The following is a 23,364-nucleotide window of genomic DNA, read 5'->3' on the forward strand; positions in this document are numbered from 1 at the left end:
TACGTTTTGATTCTTAAAATTGCGTCTTTTTTCGATCAAATTCAAAATCTCATCGTTCATCCACCGTTACTTTTTTTGACTGCTCTCTTTTCAGTTTGGAGTTGAGTTGCTTATAATCGTTTTGATTTGGTTCCAATGATCCTCGATGAATTCTTGTTGTTCATAATTATCAAAATTGCTCTCTAAATTGTTTGCAATTATCTGGCTATTGTTTCTAATAAAATCCATATACAGTTTGTTATAGGATCGTTGTTGCTTTATCCGTTTAAGTTTTAATTTTATTTCTGCTAACAACAGATTGTGATCAGATGGAACATCGGCACCAGGAAGAGTTTTTACAGACTTTACTGCATTTCTGTAACGCTCACTGATAGTTATGTAGTCAATTTGATTTCTGACGATATTACGGGGGGTGTTTGCTGGAGATTTTCATGTAAATAATCTCCGTTTAGGTAGTTTGAAAAAGGTGTTCTTTATACATAGGTTATGTTCTTTGCGGAGCACAGAGCCACCTTCTCTGTCGCTCACGTGGGTAACTCCAATCTGGCGCGTCCATGTCGCGGGGATTGGCATCTATCATTTCAGTAGGCCGGAGTGAATACATGGCCAAGTCCAGATCGGGACCCAGTTCTGTGGGGTATAACACTGACCCCTACCTAGGGATACAGGTGAAGACCACAACGGTAGGCTCGGCGGAGAAGAAGATCTTCGGTGCGACGTGGATGGCGGAAGTGGCATCCCTGGATTTTAGGGATGGTATAAAATCAAACCGATAGCGTCTGACCCATATTGGGCGGTTGTCAATAGCGTCTGTACCCATAATGGGCGGCTGAACTAAAAACTCGTCAACACGCAAAGCAAGCGTGACGTTTTAATTGCTATTACCCCTTTATTATGTCAGATACCAATACAAAAACGGATTTACCCCAGGTGAGTAGAAAGAAAAATTCAGAATCTCACACTGATAGACTATCAGTCAGTCCCACGGATTCTGGGGGGGACGAAATTCTGACATATTTTAGAAAACCATCTAATAAATACATATTTCTAAAAATTGCAACTTTCAATGCAAGAACCCTGCTATCAGAAGAAAAATTCATAGAAATGGAATCTGAACTTAATAAAATCAATTGGGACATTGTTGGAGTCGCTGAGGTTAGAAGGAAAGGAGAAAGCCTAACCACTTTAAAATCCGGTCACATTTTCTATCATGTCGGAGAAAACGATGGAAATGGAGGTATTGGGCTCTTTATTAATAAAAAACTAGCTGAGAATATCATATCAGTAAAAGCAGTTTCCACAAGAGTTATACTTGCAAAATTATAACTAAACACCCGTTACTCCATAAAGATCATTCAAGTCTATGCACCAACATCGAGTCACGCTGACGAAGAAATAGAACAGTTCTATGATGACTTGTACACAGCTGTTTCAGAAGATCAAGAACATTTTACGGTAATATGTGGCGACTTTAATGCCAAAATAGGAATAAGCACTGATCCAGCTGAAAATGCCCTCGGAAATTTTGGCACACCAGATAGAAACGAAAGGGGCAAAATACTCTTAAATTTCCTATTAGAAAACAATCTATATTTAATAAATAGCTTCTTCTATAAGGAAATCCATAGAAGATGGACTTGGAAGACAAAAAATGAGATTGACTTCATCATCACTGACAAAAAACATATAGTCAAAGATGTTACAGTCTTAAATCAATTTAGAGATTTCTCAATACAACAAGAGAAGACGTAAATAACCTAAACGAAGAAATAGTAGATACATTAACACAAGCTCAGGAAAAATCTGGCCCTAAACATGGACAAGAACAAAAAATTAGTAAAGAAACGAAACAAAAAATGGAAGACCGTAGAATGCTCAGAAGTCAAGGAAATGTTGTCTCACAAGATATAAACAGCATCAATAAAGAAATCTCTAAAGCCATCAGACGGAATATTAGAAAATACAACAACAAGAAAATTATAAAAACTATAGAAGACAACAAAAGCATGAAAGCATTGAGGAGAAAAATGGAAAATGGCAAAAAAGAAATCTTCCAACTTAAAGACAAAAATTGAAATATTATCTCAGATAGACCAATCATATTACATATAGTAGAAAGTTTATATGAAACATTATATAAAAGTCAAGTTATTCCAGAGCTCATCGAACAACCAATACAAAAGGTACATAATGTAGGATCGAAGGATATACCAGATATATCACGAGAGGAAATTCAACATGCCCTCAAAAATATGAAAAATAATAGAGCTCCGGGGGAAGATGGTGTAGTCATTGAGACAATTAAACTAGGAGGTCCACTTTTGATGTCCCGAATCCAAACACTTTTTAATCTATGTCTGCATAGTGAAAACATTCCAAGTACATGGAAGAATTTGGTTACAATCCTCCTCCACAAGTAAGGGGATAAATCAGATCTCAAAAACTATAGGCCAATTAGTTTGCTTAACCACATATACAAGCTCTTTACTCGAACACTGACAAACAGATTAGAAGCAAAACTCGATTTCTATCAATCAGAAGAACAGGCAGGATTTCGAGCGGGACACGGAACAAACGACCATTTGCAATGCCTTAAAACTCTAGTTGAAAAGTCTATCGAATATAACAGACCCCTTGCTCTTATCTTTGTCGACTTCCACAAAGGATTTGACACAGTCGAAACAGTTGCTATCTTAAAAGCACTATCAGAATGCAGAATAGATCACAGGTATGCAAATATTATTCGAAATATATACGAAAATGCGACAACAACCGTTAACCTCCACTGCATAACTGAGAAGATAAAAATTGGCAGAGGAGTGCGGCAGGGAGATACCTTGTCGCCAAAACTATTTATAGCAGTTGTGGAGTACGCATTTAAACGGCTAGAGTGGGAATTAAAGGGTATTAGCATCGATGGAAAGATATTCAATCATCTCAGATATGCCGATGATATTGCTCTCATAACAGACAACTTAGGAGAAGCCAGAGTTATGCTACAACAAGTACAGCAAGTAACCCAGAAAGTCGATTTAAAAATAAACTATGGAAAAACAAAGATGATGACCAATCTCGTCCCCAATGAGCTAATAGAAATCGAAAAGTCGCCCATAGAACTTGTTGAAAAATATGTGTATTTGGGTCACTAAATAAGGTTAATGCGAGATAACCAAACATGCGAGCTACTTAGAAGCATAAGTCTGGGTTGAGCTGCATTCGGAAAAATGAGAGACGTATTTAAAACAAATATACCGATCCATTTAAAAAGAAAAGCTTTTAACCAGTGCGTTCTACCAGTCCTCACATACGGAGCAGAAACCTTAACTCTCACAAAAATATCAGCCGAAAAATTGAGAAGGACACAACGAAAGATGGAGAGATCAATGCTTGGAATAAGCTTAAGAAATAGAATAAGAAACGAGGAAGTTCGTAGACGAACCGGAGTGGAAGACATTATCCAACATATTACAAGGCAAAAATGGAGATGTGTAGGACATGTTGCAAGAATAAAGACGACAGTTAAACAAAAAAATTGCTTGAGTGAAGACCACGGACTGACAAGCGAAGCCGAGGAAGACCCCCAACGCGATGGACCGACGACCTCAAAAGAATCGTGACCAATTGGATAGCAGAGGTGCAGAACAGAAGCAGATGGAAAAGTCTAGAGGAGGCCTATGTTCAACAATGGACAACTCAAGCCTGATTGATGATGATGTTCTTTGCAAAATCTGAGAAATAATCTCCTCTTTCATTTCTATCGCCCAGTCCATAACATCTAATAATGTTACTTTGTCTGCCTTTTCCTATCTTAGCATTAAGGTCACCCATCAGAATAGTAAGATCTCTAGTCTTGAGTTGGTCAGTGACGGTCTTTACATCGGCGTAGAACTTTTCAAGTTCTTCCAGTTCACTTTCCGCTGTCGGTGCATACACTTGTATTAAATTTATATTTCTGGGTTTCGCGTTCAACTGAATCATTATGACCCGTTCAGATACCTGGCATATCGCCCTGTCACATTTGCTAACATCCTTTGTGACTATGAGTTCTACACCGTTACGATGATAATTACTGTCTTCTCCTGCATAATACACTTCATGATCATCCACATGGCATTGGCCAGATCGGGGCCAGATCGGGGCCATCGCATTTCACTAATACCCAGAATTTATATTTGCAGTCTTCTCATCTCATTTATGGCATTCTGTGTTTTTCTGGGTTCATATAAACTCCGCACATTACATGTGCCTATTCTACAGCTTTTTTCGATATCAAATTTGGCCAAGCCGGACCCATTCTTCGCACCCCTACCTTATTTAAGAGGCGCCCGTACTCGGGGCCATCGTTTAATTCCTCAGCTATATTGATAAACCTGGGAAAAATACTGTAGTAGTCATTCCCTTGGATTTCTAAACCGCTGTGTACATGCTGTTTAAGTGGTTACCACCGCACCGGGTACTGTTATGTTTTGACCGTTCTGGCCTACATGACTTCCGCTTAATACAAATACTGAAAGACCAGCTACCGCTTTCCAGGTTTGATTTTATATAAACCCTAAAACCATTGGGCTGCCACCTCTGTCCTCCAGACCGTTGTAAAGACCTTCTTCTCCGTCCTGGATGCCGTTGTGGTCTTCATCCATAACCCTGGAGAAGGGACCCTTAACAGGTACTAGTTTTCCGGGCCAGGAAACACCTGGAATCTGCGGAAGGCAGGGATTGATTCACTTTCCCTGATAGGACTGTCCAAAAAGTAGTTCCTACCCGCTATCCGCGAATCTCTATATACAGCAGTTTTAATATATTAAAATGAGTGAATTTAATATCTAAGGGGATGTCATATAGTTTTTAGAGAAATTCCCTTTAACTTAAGGTGTCGTAAGCGGTATTTAGATTTACAAATACCACCCCTGATGCCTGATATCTTTCGTACTCGTTGTTACTTTTTGTACTTACGATGACCTCTATTAACATAAGTGACCAATTTAAAAAGTGATTTATAAATTATTGTAATTTAAATTTTATTAATTTATGAAACAAATATTGCACGTCATAAACTGTAGCAATCAGAAAGTTACTAAGATCTCCCTGCTGTACAGTTTTCTATAATTTTATGTGGTAACAAATATTAGAGTACTACTACTTTCTTAAACTGTTACACGAAAACTCCACTCGATATACGTACATTTATATAATATATGTTTCAGTCCGATGCATTAAAAGAAAATACTAATGCATAAAAATGGAAACTTTCCAAGTTTATAATAGACGCTTACTTAAGTTTAAAAATAATTAAAGCAAGTAATATAAATTACTACCTTGCCTATTAAACATAAAAGTAATATAAATTTATATGTCGGTTAACAATTTATATTATAAAAATTTTAACTACGTTAGCCAAGTATCTATGAAATTCCTCGATGCCTAAATTGATGAATATTAATATAAATTTCAAGTCCCACAATATACCTGCTGTAAAATTTCAAAATCTACGACTAATAAAATTATTGGCAACATTGCAGGAGCTTAGTTTTGTACCAGACAAGGTGTATACGGATCCCAAAAATGTTTTAACGTATTACGGAGCCTACTTGATCCTATGCGTTGGTCGGAGTCTACATAAAGCGCTACTTAGATAATAATATACTCGGTGTATATTCTCCTAGAGTTCGTATAACACCGTTTTAGTACGGAGCTCACATTAACCGCTAGATCTATATATATATATATATATATATATATATATATATATATATATATATATATATATATATATATATATATATATATATATAGATCTAGCGGTTAATGTGGGCCCCGTACTAAAACGGTATTATACTAACTCCAGGAGAATATACACCGTGTATATTATTATCTGGGTAGCACTTTATGTAGACTCCGACCAACACGTAGGATTAAATGAACTCCGTAATAGGGTAAAACACTTTTGGGATCCGTATGTATTCTTCCCCGTACACAACTAAACTCCTCCGATGTTGCCAATAATTTGATTAGTCGTAGATTTTTAAATTTTACAGCAGGTACGTTTTGGAACTTGAAATTTATTTAAATATCAATCAATTTAGTCATCCCGAAATTTCACAAATACTTGGTTAATGTAGTTAAATATTTTATGGTGGTAATTTATATTACTTGCTTTAATTATTTTTAAACTTAAGTTAGTGTCTGTTATAAGCTTGGAAAAGGCAATTTTTATGTATTAGTATTTTTTTAATGCATTGACACTGAAAAATTTATTACATAAATGTACGTTCCGATGTTTCGATTGCTACGTTTTATGATGTACAATATTTGTTTCATAAAGTAGTAAAATTTAAATTATAATAATTTGTAAATCAATCTTAAAATTATAATTTTTTACTGTCTAATTTCAATTTTTAAATGTAGGGAATTCAATATCTCACTATAATACTTTAGTATGTAACTTGTAACAGATACTAAAATAATAAGTAGGCATAACACCTAATTTCGCTTTTAACTATAAATGTATCGTATAACGTAACGTAGCAATCAGTAGTGAGTCATTACTCAGATAAAATATTTCGGTGACTTTATGTTAATTTGATTATAGCCAACATATCTATTACAATTATTACATATAATATGGTTGTTTTAAAAAATACTTTGTCGCTTGTAAATTTTGTATCTTTCGTTATCAGGCATACGAGTATTTTATTTTTAATTTAGAAGTAAATGTATATATAATATTCTTTTTTCTGTCACTTATTTTAAATATGGTTCACTTATATTCTTCTTGCTTATTTATTTTTATTCGTTATACTTATAACGTACGTAATAACGTACCCGTTGTTGCAAAAAGCAACAACGGGTACGAAAGATATCAGGTATCAGGGGTGGTATTTGTCAATCTAAATGCCGCCTACGACACATTAAATTAGAGGACATTTCTCGAAAAACTGTATGACAAACTGTAAACATCGTTTTATCCGCGTATATCTACAGAACAGAAGATTTTTCGTATCATTCAATGGTAATATGGAGAACGCAGACAAACGGTCTCGCTTGGGGTAGCGTAATGGCACCTACACTGTATTACATTTACACAAATGATCAACAGATACCAGTAGATACTAGGATTTTCATGTAGAGCATACATTGCACAACCAAAAACTTTTGTTGCTGGAGTGAAAAAAAATCTAATAGATGCCTTAAATATAATAAAAATGAACTACGATTTAATTTTAAGCCAAACCCCGAAAATCTTAGGAACGCTCCTTCAATTTTCCCAACACAGGCGCTTTCACAAAACTGAACATCCAATAGTGTGATGAAATCCTTGAACTCTGAATTTCCTATAAATACCTTGTAGATAGTTTATATCGCACGTTGTCAATCACAGAATCTTGTTTAAAACTAAAAGGCAAACTAAGGACCAGAAATAGTATGCTCCGCAAGCTTGTCAGCTAAAAATGGGGCGCACATCCTTTCACCCTTAAAACGTAAATGCTTGCACTTTTCTTCTTGCTTAGCTGTCTTTTTCCTTTTATTCCGATATACTCTGTACGAGTACTAGAAACCAATTCGTTAAGGATTTTTGCTTAGTTGAGGAGATATGTTGTGGAATGCAATGTTTAGATTTCTCATGTCTCTAATAACAGTTTTATCAACGTCTGTTTTTCCTTGCAATTCTTAGAAGGCACAGATTAAAGCAAAATACTGAATTTGGTTTCAAAAATTAGTTTACGTTTTTTAACCAAGTTTAACATCTTGGCGTCTATGCATGTGTCCGATCTACCTTAAGCGATTTATTTTCCTAAACAATATATTTATAAGAGCTTTCTTTATTTAGTATGTGTTCTTATTCTATACGGATTTGTAGCAATATGATAATGAGGTTAAAAAAGTTTTCTTATTATTTTTCTTTCAAATATTCGGAGTTCTTCCTTATTTGTTTTAGTCATTGTCCATGATTCGCATTCATGTATTAAAATAGGTCTTAAGTGAATTATGCTCTGTATTGAATTGCTTTCTTCTGTTGATTCGCTTGTATTTGGTTTTTATTTTGTTGATTTTAAGTAAAACATTTTTCGTGCTCTCTTCACTTTGTTGAAGATGTCGTTTGCGGAGAGAGTTTCTTATAAGATCAACATCATTAGCAGATGCTTTGTACCTTGAGCCATTATTGAATTGCATTTTAAATAGACGTTATTTCTATTTTAGTAAGCTGTTTATTAAATTTTTCAATATTTGAATCGAGAATCTGTATTTTATTCAACTGTTTTATAACACAGAGTTTCTTGGCGCCTATCTTCATCTCTGTTTTTTTTGTTTAGCGTATCATTATTTTTCTTCCTATGCCGTCCCCATTAACGGAGGTTGGCGACCACATTTCTAAAAGTATCTCTGTCTTTTGCAAAGTGGAATAATTCGTCTAAATTTAAATCCGTCCCATTTAAATAGTTGTTATGATAATGGAGTTAAATAAAAATTTCTGATTATTTTCCTTTCAAATATTCGGAGTGCTTCCTTATTTGTTTTAGTCATTCTCCATGACTCACATCCATGTATTAAAATAGGTCTGAAGTTTGAATTATGCTCTGTATTTCTTTAGTGGCATTATTATTAACCGTGATTAGTGATCTAAGATATTTAAAGTGTTCCATACTTTCGAAATTGTAGTTGTTGACTAATGTTTTTTCTGAATTTATTGAATTGGTTGATTGGTTTTCTGTTGATTCGCTTGTATTTGGTTTTCATTTCGTTGATTTTAAGTCAAACATTTTTTGTGCTCTCTTCACTTTATTGAAGTTTGTGGACCGAAGAGTTTCTCATTAGAGTTATGAGTTCTATATCATTAGCATATGCTAGGAGTGCTTTGTCCCTTGGGCCGTTAATGGATTACATCTTAAATAGGCGTTATTTCTATTTTAGTAAGCTGTTCATTAATTTTTTGATTATTGGAATCGAGAATCTGTATTTTATTCGACTGTTTTATAACACAGAGTTTCTTGGAACATATTTTAATCTTTGGTTTCCAGTATCATTATTACAAGGATTTTGCTGGATATGGAGTATGTACATGATGTTTTCATAACCAACGTTCAAACATTTTTCTTACTGTAAATTTATGATTATTTTACTAGGAAATATAGTGTCGTTTAATAATAATAAAGTTCAAGCAACAATTCCTATATGCATTAACTCGGAATGATAATTCTGCTCCCCGATACCAGGTAGCAGTCCCGAAAACATTAAAACTGCTACACTCATGCTTCTCATTATCCAACAATTAGCCAGTCCAGAACTATAAGCCTTATTATGGCACTGATTTTGCTGTTGCTCCTCATAAGTGAATAGAATATGCAAGGAAGGTTTTGACAATTTAATAGGATTTTGTGTGTTAGAATATTATTTCTCCGAGAAAGTGAAGAATATCTATTTGCTATCCGGATTTAATCCATAAATTAAATAATAGAATGCTCTAAAATAATGCTAGTAGCAGCAAAAAAAAGCGGTCTAATAGTCATCATCATCATCATCAATCAGCCCTGAGTTGTCCATTGTTGAACATAGGCCTCCTCTAGACTTTTCCATCTGCTTCTGTTCTGCGCCTCTGTTATCCAATTGGTCACGATTCTTTTGAGGTCGTCGGTCCATCGCTTTGGGGGTCTTCCTCGGCTTCGCTTGTCAGCCCCCAACTGTTGTCTTTCATTCTTGCAACATGTCCTGCCCATCTCCATTTTTTTTTTGTAATATGTTCGATAATGTCTTCCACTCCGGTTCGTCTACGAACTGCCCCGTTTCTTATTCTATTGCTTAAGTTTATTCCAAGCATTGATCTCTCCATCTTTCGTTGTGTCCTTCTCAATTTTTCGGCAGATGTTTTTGTGAGAGTTAAGGTTTCTGCTCCGTATGTGAGGACTGGTAGAACGCACTGGTTAAAAGCTTTTCTTTTTAAATGGATCGGTATATTTGTTTTAAATACGTCTCTCATTTTTCCTAATGCAGCCCAACCCAGACTTATTCTTCTGAGTAGCTCGCATGTTTGGTTATCTCGCGTTAACCTTATTTCGTGACCCAAATACACATATTTTTCCACAAGTTCTATGGGCGACTTTTCGATTTCTATTAGCTCATTGGGGACGAGATTGGTCATCATTTTTGTTTTTCCATAGTTTATTTTTAAACCGACTTTCTGGGTTACTTGCTGTAGTTGTTGTAGCATAACTCTGGCTTCTCCTAAGTTGTCTGTTATGAGAACAATATCATCGGCATATCTGAGATGATTGAATATCTTTCCATCGATTCTAATACCCTTTGATTCAAACTCTAGCCTTTTAAATGCGTACTCCATAACTGTTATAAATAGTTTTGGCGACAAGGTATCTCCCTGCCGCATCCCTCTGCCAATTTTTATCTTTTCAGTGCAATGGAGGTTAACGGTTGTTGTCGCATTTTCGTATATATTTCGAATAATATTTGCATACCTGTGATCTATTCTGCATTCTGATAGTGCTTTTAAGATAGCAACTGTTTCGACTGTGTCAAATGCTTTGTGGAAGTCGACAAAGATAAGAGCAAGGTGTCTGTTATATTCGATAGACTTTTCAACTAGAGTTTTAAGGCATTGCAAATGGTCGTTTGTTCCGTGTCCCGCTCGAAATCCTGCCTGTTCTTCTGATTGATAGAAATCGAGTTTTGCTTCTAATCTGTTTGTCAGTATTCGAGTAAAGAGCTTGTATAGGTAGTTAAGCAAACTAATTGGCCTATAGTTTTCGAGATCTGATTTATCCCCTTTTTTGTGGAGGAGGATTGTAACCGAATTTTTCCATTTACTTGGAATGTTTTCACTATGCAGACATAGATTAAAACGTGTTTGGATTCGGGACATCAAAAGTGGACCTCCTAGTTTAATTGTCTCAATGACTACAGCATCTTCCCCCGGAGCTCTATTATTTTTCATATTTTTGAGGGCATGTTGAACCTTACCTCAGCGACTCCAACAATGTCCCAATTGATTTTATCAAGTTCAGATTCCATTTCTATGAATTTTTCTTCTGATAGCAGGGTTCTTGCATTGAAAGTTGCAATTTTTAGAGATATATATCTGTTAGATGGTTTTCTAAAATATGTCAAAATTTTGCCCCCCCCAGAATCCGTGGGAGTGACTGATAGTCTGACTGATAGTCTAACTGATGGTCTAATAGTCACTAATGAGAAAATCAAATAAATGTTCTTTAACATACAAAAGAGAGGATCGAGAGTAGGGCATAACGGAACAATAAAGCCATATAATTTTGAAAGATTGCAGCGTCTTAGATGCCGTAGGTAATGTTGTTACATAAAAAATAAAAGGGAATATTTAGGTAGCTAACTGATGTTTATGTATATATAACCCTCTTTTAAATCCAGAAGTCTAATTCGAATCTCTAAAATCAGGATATATAAAATAGTGATCAAACCAGTGCTAATGTGTGGATACGTGACGAGAACGTATTAATTAGACCAGGATTGCTAGAAAAGCCATCAGAGGTATTTTCCGACTTACAGAAGTCCGAGTACTAAACAATACCGAACAGAGCTAATTCCAAGGTCAAACACACATATATAAAGATAGCAACGTCGTACAAGAAACTAAATCTCAGTGCTAAAGTTGCGCTGGCTTTATCCAAAGACTCTATAATAACTGCATTGCCAAGTTAAATTGGGAGGATGCCCCAAGAGAAAAAATGCCTTTAAGACTTCCACAAATGAAGGAGGAGGTAACATATGGTCAGATTTAGGAATAATGAGACTATCTACCGACCCATTATATTTATCAACACCTGCTATCCTACCTACAATCAATACTTATCTGTTGTGGAATATCAAATCAATTACATGTAATCAAACGAACTAGGCTTAAAAAAATTATCGAAGGAAAGGCACTTCAGAAATATTGACATATATTTTAAAAACGTCATTTACCTGGCTGTATTTTCAATAGGAAAGAGAAGACAAAAAGAAGAAAAGGCAATAGAATCTTGTTCCGTTCTGACTATACGATGACGATGATCTTTATATAACATATAGGGAGAAAGAGAGAATAATGTTTATGTTTAATTTAGAAGTCGCTGGTTTTCTCCCTTTTGAATTGGGTATGTATATGTATTACCATAGAAAATAAAAGCAAGAGAACTATAATTTATAAAACGAAAAGATTACGAAATGAAAAGATTATATAAATCCCTTATATTTACACAGACTGTTTTACAAAAGGTGAAAGTATGAGCATAAAAGGACAGCTGTTTTACAAACTTAATATTATTAGACGCATTTAGGATCAATTTCACTCAAAATATGATATGCTAAAATATGATCCGACAGGAAAAAGGCAATGACTTTTACAGCTGATTGCCACATAAATATATCAATGTAACCCAAGTATGATGATTTTTGCCACAGCAAATTTAAAGTGTTCCATACTTCCGAAATTGTAGTTGTTGACTTAAATGTTTTTTCTAAATTTATTAAATTGGTCTCTTCTGTTGATTCGCTTGTACTCGGTTTTCATTTCGTTGATTTTAAGTGAAACATTTTTCGTGCACTTTGTTAAAGATGTTTGCGGACCGGAGAGAGTTTCTTATGAGATCCATATCATTAGCATATGCCAGGAGTGCTTTGTACCTTGGCCCGTTAATGGATTACATCTTAAATAGGCGTTATTTCTATTTTACTAAGCTGTTTATTGATTTTTTGACTATTTGAATCAAGAATCTGTAGTTTATTCGACTGTTGAATAAAACAGACTTTCTTGGTGCATATTTTTATCTCTGGATTTTTGTTTGCCGTCTTCTTATTACAACGATTTTGCTGGATATCGACATAGGGAACCTGGTGGTATGTACATGATGTTTCCATAAGCAACGTTCGAAAATTTGTCTTACTGTAAAGTCATGATGATTTTACTAGAAAATATAGTGTTGTTTAATAATAATAAAGTTCAAGCAACAATTACTATATGCATTAACTTGGTACTGATATCTCTGCTCTCTGCTAACAGATGGCAGTCCCGAAAACATTAAAACTCCCCCCCATGAGTGAATAGAATATGCAAGGAAGGTTTTGGCAATTTAATAGGATTTTGTGTGTTAGAATATTATTTTTCCGAGAAAGTGAAGAATATCAATTTGCTATCCGGATTTAATCCATAAATCATTAGAATGCTATAAAATAATGATATTAGCATAAAAAAAAAACGGTCTAATAGTCAGTAATAAAGCATATAAATGTTCTTTAACATACAAAAGAGATGACGTAGAGTAGGGCATAACGTAACAATAGACCCATATAATTTTAAAGGATTGCAACATTTTAGATATCGTAGATAACTTTGTAACATAAGAAATAAAAGGGAATATTCAGGTAGCTAACTGATGTATATATAACTCTTATAATACTTTTAAACTCAGAGGTCTAATACGACTTTCTTAAATCAGGATATATAAAACAGTGATTAAACCAGTGCTAATGTGTGGATATGTGGCCAGAACGCTAACAAAACAATGTACGTAAAACTCAGGTATTAATTAGATCAGGATTGCTAGAAAAGCCATCAGAAGTATTTTCCGACTTACAAAGGTCCGCGTACTAACCAATACCGAACGGAACTAATGCCAAGGCCAAACACATATATAAAGAAAACAACGTCGTGTAAGAAGCTAAATCTCAATGCTAAAGTTGCGCTGGCTATATCCAAAGGCTCTATAATAACTACATTGCCAAGTTAAATTGGGAGGATGCCCCAAGAGAAAAAATGCCTTTAGGACTTCCACAAATGAAGGGGGAAGGTAACATGAGGTCAGATTTAGGAATAATGAGACTATCTACCGACCCATCATATTTATCAACACATGCCTGTTCAACTACCTGGTATCCTACCTATAGTCAATACTCATCTGTTGGGGACTATCAAATCAATTACATGTAATCAAACAAACCAGGCTTAAAAAAAGTTATCTCAGGAAAGGCACTTTTAAAACGTTATTTACGTGACTTATTAAAATTTAAATTTTTAATGAAAAGTAAAAGATTAGCCCTTTGTTATGGGGTTCAGAGAAGAACCTTCACGATGTTAATTTTTTGAGATATGATTGGATGTTTTGCATCTACCTTAAGCAATTTATTTTCCTAAACAAATTGCTAATTTCCATAGATTCTAATATTCATGGAATCTACAGATAGCTTAAGGCCTTTATTATAAATACACTTTAGTAATAAAAATATATAAATAGAACCTAGAATACGCCTGTAAAAGTATGTAACCTTTGATCTCTGGGATAAACCCATCTCCTGAACAATGGTGCCGATATATGTAGGTAAAATTTTCTACACCTATTTTAACCTGTTTATTTCCTCATTATCAATATATTTGAGTTGTAACCGATACCACAAACTCATTTACTTATAGAGACTATATATTGACTATAGTTATTACTATACAAATCTGACTCGAAATATCGTCTTAAAATAACAGTAACAGAAAAGTGAAAGATTAGTCATTTTTTATGAAGTTTAAAGTAGAAGCGTTCACGAAAATTGAAGTACTAATAAGACCACCGCAATCGGGCGTACCCTGGGTAATGTTCAATTCACACTTAAATCACCCGTTCAATATGTTTTTTGTCAAATCGGTCCTTTAGACACAGTTTTATACTCCAAAGAGTATATCTAGAGATAAAGACACTCCACTTTACATATGCGCTTAACAAAATGCAGGAAGCACATAGATGGCCAATCCTATGGTATTTGGTATTAAGCTAATCGCTGAAAATTACATATTAAATGCAGGCAAAGAAGCAAAGAAAAACTTATAATGAGAGAAAACAAAACCAGTCAGCTGAGAGAACCTTTCAATGATGTTGAGCTTAGATCCGCTATCCACGTATATAATGAACAATATACGGCTCCTGGCTGAGGATCTGAGCACAAAACTAACTATAAAATTTGAACTAAAAATACAACAATGGCTAATATCCAAAGTCTTTAGACAAGCAAAGCAAAGACAAAGTTGTTGCCTTGCTTAAACCTGGCAAAAACTCCAACGACCACAAAAGCTATCGGCCAATATATCTATTTATTTTGTCAGCTATACAGAATACTTCTGTACATGATCCTTAATATAAACCGATAATAGAAGAAAAACTCAAATTAAAAGACAAAAGTGGCTATATATGACAGGTTAGATCCTATATGTCACAAATACTAAATCTTGCCCAACACAGCGAAAAGAAGTACGAAAAATATCAGGTATGAGGAGTGGTATTTGTTAATCTAAATGCCGCTTATAAATAGTTATTTAAATAACTTATAAAATATTTAGTTATAAATTAGTCAGCCAAATTCAGGGAATATTAAGACTCACATCCATACATAAGCTCTACAATATCGTAGCTATCAATCCACCTAATATCCGAAGATAAGTAGCTAGAGAGCAAAAAAAAACAAAGTCCAGATTCGTGACATCCACTTCACGAATACCAGCCCATTTCATGACTAGAATCAAGGAAAAACTGGCTATATCAACACATCTGCAAGATATACAAACAAAAATAAGCTGCTCCTCGCCATCTGATCCCTCGAACGGAACTTCCTTATGGTAGTTATCTTCCTTAAATCTGCCAGGAGGACTCTTGCCTGCAAACACCGGTTAACTTGTGTGCATGTGGGGTGGTGCAAGACTTATCACACTTTCTTAGTTAACTTTACCGTTCAAATCGCTCTTTTTGAAGGGACAAGGTTTATTTATGTGAACTGAACACGTAAAGTACAGTCAGTAAGCTATTACTTATAAAGATCATTGCAAATTTGACACTAACTCCACTTATATTGAATACATATTACCCTTAAATACGGGATAAAACATTCAGAAATATGTAATATTGGTGAAGTGGTATAATTCATGTTAGAAAAATTAATCATTCTTCCCTTTTTTGTGCACTACTACCCATTTTAACAAAAAAATATCTACTCGTATTTTAGCACTTAAATATTTATTTTGAGATAACCTTCTATCCAGAATTAAAAAATAGAATAATAAGAAATAGAATCCAGAAAAATATAAAATAATAAAATAGAAGAAATAAAATAATAAAAAAGCTGTATATAAGATATCATGAAACAATGGATGAAATAAAAGAAGTTCTTATTAACCGGATTCTTAAATAAAACGTATAAAGACATACTCACGTTAACAAAATACATTAGGAAATTTTCGCATATGAAAAAACACATCCAACTTGGTAATGAAATCCTTTTGTATCTATAAATCTATTTTTAGAAAAGCACGTACCTACCAAAAACAGGTATTTGGTAGTACACATATCTGTTACATACTGTAATGCGTATGAATGATAACAAAAGTAAGGAGTCTATATGAACCGTTTAGAATATACGCTGGAAATAAACGCTTAATCCCATAGTTGCCAAACTATCAGAGCTTACTTAAACCGATATACGTATGGTTCCAATATACACGGAACAAGATCTGAACGACCCCTATAATATATACACGTGAACTAAGCGATATACATTCATGATACAGGGGTACTTAGGGGCTCCACAAAATTTTTAAAAATTGTGAAACTATACATGTTGACGAATCGACAGAGCCAATATTATGGAATGGTCAAGTGAGCTCCGTATATCGGTGGCCACTTGACCACGGAGCTCACTTGAACCTGAATTTTAACATGGGCGGAGTCCACTTTATGCCGTAGATATATATATATATATATATATATATATATATATATATATATATATATATATATATATATATATATATATATATATATATATATATATATATATATATATATATATATATATATATATATATATATATATATATATATATATATATATATATATATATATATATATATGTATATATATATATATATATATAGAAAAGAAATTTAATCTTTGCAGATAAGTTAAATAGTAAACTCTTAAATATTGGGGAAATCTGCAAGAAAGACTCTAATGAGTATCAATTGTTTCGCCGAACGCCTTCGCCAAAGAGAATTAATTTGGCTTCTTCAGGGCTGAAAGAGAATAAATTATAATTAGCTACCTACTATATATTATCTATTAAAACATTATTGATCTTAGCGTAACTTAGAATTGTACAGTTAGAATATTAAAAAACTTTGCTAGTAACATAGTGGTGTTTTTTGTTACTATGTAAAAAAAAAGTTTTTTGTAAGGTTTGAAATGTATGGTAGCTTTGAACTTAACACGCAAAGGTTTACCCAAGGTTAATCGAAAAACCCAATGTAACTACATTTAAAAGGAGGTAATTCTTTGAATTGTCGGCAATAATTAAATTTTTGATTTTTAGAAAGTTTAAAAGTGAGGTTCTGTTTTAGCCAGAACGCATGCGCTGACAAATTCAAGTAGTTCTTATGAATCTTTATGTCGTTAAGGTGGTGTTTTTTGTTACTATGTAAAAAAAAAGTTTTTTGTAAGGTTTGAAATGTATGGTAGCTTTGAACTTAACACGCAAAGGTTTACCCAAGGTTAATCGAAAAACCCAATGTAACTACATTTAAAAGGAGGTAATTCTTTGAATTGTCGGCAATAATTAAATTTTTGATTTTTAGAAAGTTTAAAAGTGAGGTTCTGTTTTAGCCAGAACGCATGCGCTGACAAATTCAAGTAGTTCTTATGAATCTTTATGTCGTTAAGGTTCATTGGTAAAAACGAATGAAATTAAATCCCAGTATAGAGAAATATTATTTTGATTTTCTTTATTTAATTATATTCTATTGTTCATGTATTATTATATCTTATTGAGATGTATCTAAGAAAAGCAAGGGAATGTTATCTTTTTTAGTTAAAGAAAATTAATTATAAAGGTAGGTTAGTTATTAATGAATATTACAATTTAAAGAATTACCTCCTTTTAAATGTAGTTACATTGGGTTTTTCGATTAACCTTGGGTAAACCTTTGCGTGTTAAGTTTAAAGCTACCATACATTTCAAACCTTAAAAAAAACACTTTTTTTGCACATAGTAACAAAAAACACCACTATGTTACTAGCAAAGTTTTTTAATATTCTAACTCTACAATTCTAAGTTACGGTAAGATCAATAATGTTTTAATAGATAATATATGGTAGCTAATTATAATTTATTCTCTTTCAGCCCTGAAGAAGCCAAATTAATTCTCTTTGGCGAAAACGTTCGGCGAAATAATTGATACTCATTAGAGTCTTTCTTGCAGATTTCCGCAATATTTAAGAGTTTACTATATATATATATATATATATATATATATATATATATATATATATATATGTTAATGTGATATGTAGAATTTTAATTTTAAAACTTTACAAAAAATATATATAAAACATTATTAAAATTTTTGATTAATGATTTATATCACACCTTTCAATTTTGTTATCTCAGGTTTTACTCGAGCTTCAATATTTATACTTTACAGCTGATGGGTTAGGTCCAAAGAATAACGGAATAAAACAACATAATATGATATGAAAATATTGTAATAAAATAAACTGATTAAATACCTCCAAAAATTATTAGCATACAATGTTTATCAAACGAAATTCGTTCTACGTACGTGAACCTTCAATAATGCATGGATAATATAATACAACTACAATCTAAGATACAGCTTATTATTCTACATAAACAAATCAAATAATATTCAGTGTCCTTCCTAATGCAATTTTGATATAACGATTGTACCAAGAAAAATTTGTATGAATTATCCAATTCTCTCCACAGCTCCGTGTCCCCTCTCAGAACAAATTTGATCTCTTTTGACTATCGACAACTTATTCACACGTTACTAATATGATATAATATTTTTTAATCCAAAATTCTCAAATTTAATATATTATGAATGTTTCTCCCGTTGAAACGCTTCCTCTGCCTTGAGTTGTCCAATTCCTTGTTCTATGCAAAATGAACTATCAGTTCTCAGCAGCCTCCTATGTAATTGGCAACATTAAACAAGATATTGCAATTTAGTGTCTTCAATGCTTTCCTTCGAATGCACGTACCTTTCCAATGATGTCAGCCTTTTTTCCTCTCGCCAAACTTAATCTCTCGTTCCGAAATAAACAGCGATACGTAGAATACAAGTAGAAAAAGTTTACTCACAAATTTGTACCAGATCAGCTACCGTCAGACACAATTACTTCAATAACTCACAACTTATTCTTTATCACTTACTACCCTTGGATACCACCTCGAAAACCAACCATTCACTTTAAGAAACTGGAACTAACTTCTCTCTCATCTCCTCTATCCATTCATCTAACCTCTCATTATACGCACCCATCACCATTTTCCAAATTCTCGGCCAATCAGAAATTTGCATACCACTTCCACATAAAATCAGAAATACCTACAAACTTTCCTAATTCATATTATTTCTACAAGGACACTTAATTTCTACTGGGTATTTACATATTTCGAACAAACATTTATTTATTAACTATTTTTATTGTCGTTTTCATGGCACAAATCCGGCTTACGGAACACTTTATGGCTTATGGGGAAAAACCATCGTTAACTTCAATTCATTGTTATATTTGTACAAAAGATTATTTATGACTAAGATTACCTTTGGTTAATTCCAGGCAGCTCGGAGTATTTTTTTATTTTCTATAATCTCTGAAATATTGATTTCATTGTACATTTAATATTTTTACCCTTCAATTTTGAATACCACAACAACTCCCCGCCATTTGATTCGCCGAAAACTTCTTTATCATTTTTTTTTATAAAATGACAAAAGTTTTTCAAGGGTCAAATTATTACAATATGTTATTGAAATCTACTCATGATACCGATAAATGTGAATGTTACAAATCCTACCACCAAATTCGCAACAACACTTTGATCCCATTTTAGGATCGTATAGCAAACTGATCTGATCTAAGTTCTCTTTAGTTTCATTCGCTACCGAATCCAGTTTAGCTGATCCTGAAAAAGCTTTCCTGTATGTTTTTTGTGAGTTTTTGTACCCGATATTTTTTTCGGTATGCACAGATGAAATAGGTATTTGAGATCCTTGTTTTTGCAAGTGTTCTACATCAAAGCTTGATCTTAAATTCGAAAAAATAAATTTACTGGCTATAATATAAGATTCTAATTCCACAATTTTTCGTTTTTGTTCTCCCAAAAGTTTTAACAATCTGTCAACTTTCATGTTTAAACTTCCTTCTATAAATGTAAATTTATTTAGGCGATCCATAAGTCTTTTTTTGTCATCAGTTTTCATTTCCAGCAACATCTGCAAATTTGTCTTTTCCAATTTTACAGCTTCCAACTCGGAAATTAATTCCGTTTTCTCCATCTCGCATACTTCTTCTTCAAACACCTCCATTTCAATTATATCTTTTCCCTTTTCTTTTATCAAACCTGATTTTTCTTTTTCTTCTTCGGCTGAGCTCATCTCTTCTTTTGCGGAGTTCCCTATTCCTTTTTTAATTTTGTTTTCTGCTTTATCTTCTTTCTCTGTCCTTGCTTCGTTGTCAAATTTATTTCCACCGTTTGTTCTTTGTCTAAATCATCATTTTTCCGATTCTCATCTTCCTTGTCCTTTTCCATGTTTTCTCCACATTTTATTTTTCTTTCATCCTCATTTTGTTCACATGTGTTCACGGTCCATAATATTTCTTCACAAACTTCTGGATTTTCGTCCATAATGGCCATCTCTTCCCTGTCCTCCTCCTTTAGTTCTACTTCTGTTTCTTTTCTATTTTCCATTTCCATTTGGTATTCCGAGCACCACGTTTCTACTCTTTTCATTTCTCTTATAATAACTTCTTTTTCTTCCGGTTTCCTTTCTATTTTGTTGTCGCTTGCCAACAATTCTTCTGTACCTTTTCTTTTCTGGTTCTCTCTTGTCTCAACCTTTTTTTTTCTTCTTTCTTCTTGTTCTCCCTTTTTTTTTCTTCCTTTTCTATTCCTCTTCTGATTGATTTATTACCTGTATTTCCAATTTGTTCTCTACGGTCGTATTGATTTCTTTATGCTTTCCCTGTTCATTTGTCCTTTCGACAATTTTCGTCATATCTGTTTCTTGTCCCTCTTCTTTGTGATCTGGTTCTGCTCTGATTTCCAATTTATTTTCAGAAAAATTAATCGTGATGTGTTTTTCGCTCAACTCATCTATTCCCGCTATCATATCATGATTTAAATCGTCGATCACCACACATTGCATAATATAGAAATTTTCTCCCACTCTGATCCGTACTCCCAAACCTTCGTTTACTGTCGTCAATTTTTTATTGTTCGCACCCACTAAAGCAACCCTAGGAATCTTATACACAAATCTGTCCAAATTCAATTCTTTTACTAATTTTTTATTGATTAACGATATCTCCGATCCAGAATCAATCAAAATTTTAATCGCTTTATGTTTTATAAAGGCATCTAAAAATATTAGATTGGAATTAGAATTTTGTCTTTCGTTTACCGCCAACTGTATAAACTCTCTCGGGTAACAAAATATACCGGAGAGTTTTTTACTTTTGTTTAGTGGATGCTTTATTGAAAATCCTGTCTGGATTCATTGCATACATCTTCTTCCTCGTTTTCTATTCCTACATGATTCATCTCACTTCTATTTTGTCGTTGGAAGCTCTGATTATTTCTACCGTCCTTTTGTTCGTTCGTATTCCTATTCGGAGGATTTTGTGCAGCTCTGTTCCTGTTGTGATTTTCATATGTTCTATTTTGTGTGTCATTCTGGTTATCATAATTTTGTTGTCTAGTGTAATTGTGGTATTCTCTTGGCCTATATTCATTTGTTGATCGGGGATGTCGTTTTCTCTGGTCATAATTTGCTTGGTACCTTCTTTCCGGTCCATTGTATTGGTCATGTTGTCTTCTGTTTCTCATTTCTCTTCTTTTCGCTTCTTTTAATTGAAGGAGTTAGCACAAACTATCAATATCTTGATAGTTTCTCAAAATCACGTGATCCTCCAACGTTTCTTCGAAATGTCTGCTTATTATTTCTACCAGTTGTTCGGTAGAGTATTTGTAATCTAGATATTTTGAATTGTTATATATATGCAAAGCATATCTTTCTTCAGATATTCCCATTTTCCCGTGATATTTTCCATTCTCTAGCTCTTGGTTGATTTCCCTCTGTTTATTTTCCCCCAGAAATAATTGAGAAATTTATTTTCGAAATCTGTTAAATTTTCAAACTCATCTTCTTTGCTTTCATACCATAACGCTGCTTCTTCTTTCAGATGGTTTCTAATTGTTTCTTTGCAATCGTCAAAATATCTAACATGTTTCAATTTAGTTTTCAAATTAAAAAAAAACGGTACTGGGTGTGTTTTTCTAATATCCCCGCCAAATTGTATCGCTTGTTCCAAGGACGATAACTTCTTTTCTTTCTGCTCCTCTTAGTTCAATTTTTGCAATATGTTTTTCATTTTGCTTTAATCTCCTTTCTACTTCTTTCCTGTCTTCTTGTAGCGCCATTTCAAATTTTTTTTCTAACTGATCTAATTCCTTTTTCTGGACAATCTTGATTTCCTTCATCTTGTTTTCTACTTTCTTTTCTTGTTCTCCCATTTTATTTTAAATTTTATTAATCTCTTCTATTTGTTGTATCATTGCTTTCTTTATCCCCTCAACACATCCATTAATTTCCTATTCATAATTTTCCAGACGCTGCTCTATATTCCTGTTATTTAGTTCTATTGCTTGTCTTGTTTTCCGTTGGTTTTCTTCCATTGTTTGTTTTGTTTCTTGTTGATTCCTATCCATTTTCTTTGATGTTTCATTTTAGTTTTTCTCTATTGTTTGTTTTGTCTCTTCCATTTTTTGTGATGATTCTTGTATTTGTTGTGTCTGTATTTGCATCATTGCTAATAGTTTTTCTAACATCCCTGTTTCTTTTCTTTCCTCCACTATTGTAGAATTTCCTTCATTATCCGATCCTTCTTCAACAATTGTTTCCTCTTCTCTGTTATCCTCCTTCCTTTCTTGCATTTTGCTTTGACTTCTTGTGGTCGACATGTGGTCTTTTCGTTACTGCTTTTGTCCCCGATAAATGTGAAATTTTACAACACTCTATATGTTGCAGAACACGACAAATATTTCTCCCCAAATTTAATAAATTTTCACGACAAATATCACATATGCAATCAGTAAAATTCAAATAATTCAAAACAAATATCCAATGTACGATTGGTAAAGAAAATAAAAAACAAATAATTCAATAGCAGTAAATATCAATATAACTACGATCAATCAATAAATCAAATTTTTATCCACTGGAAAAATTGTCAAAATACTTTTAAATTCAAATTCCCTCAATGTTATTTTTTATCTCGGGATCACCT

The sequence above is a fragment of the Diabrotica undecimpunctata genome, chromosome 11 (genome assembly GCF_040954645.1).
Source record: "Diabrotica undecimpunctata isolate CICGRU chromosome 11, icDiaUnde3, whole genome shotgun sequence".
Taxonomy (NCBI): domain Eukaryota; kingdom Metazoa; phylum Arthropoda; class Insecta; order Coleoptera; family Chrysomelidae; genus Diabrotica; species Diabrotica undecimpunctata.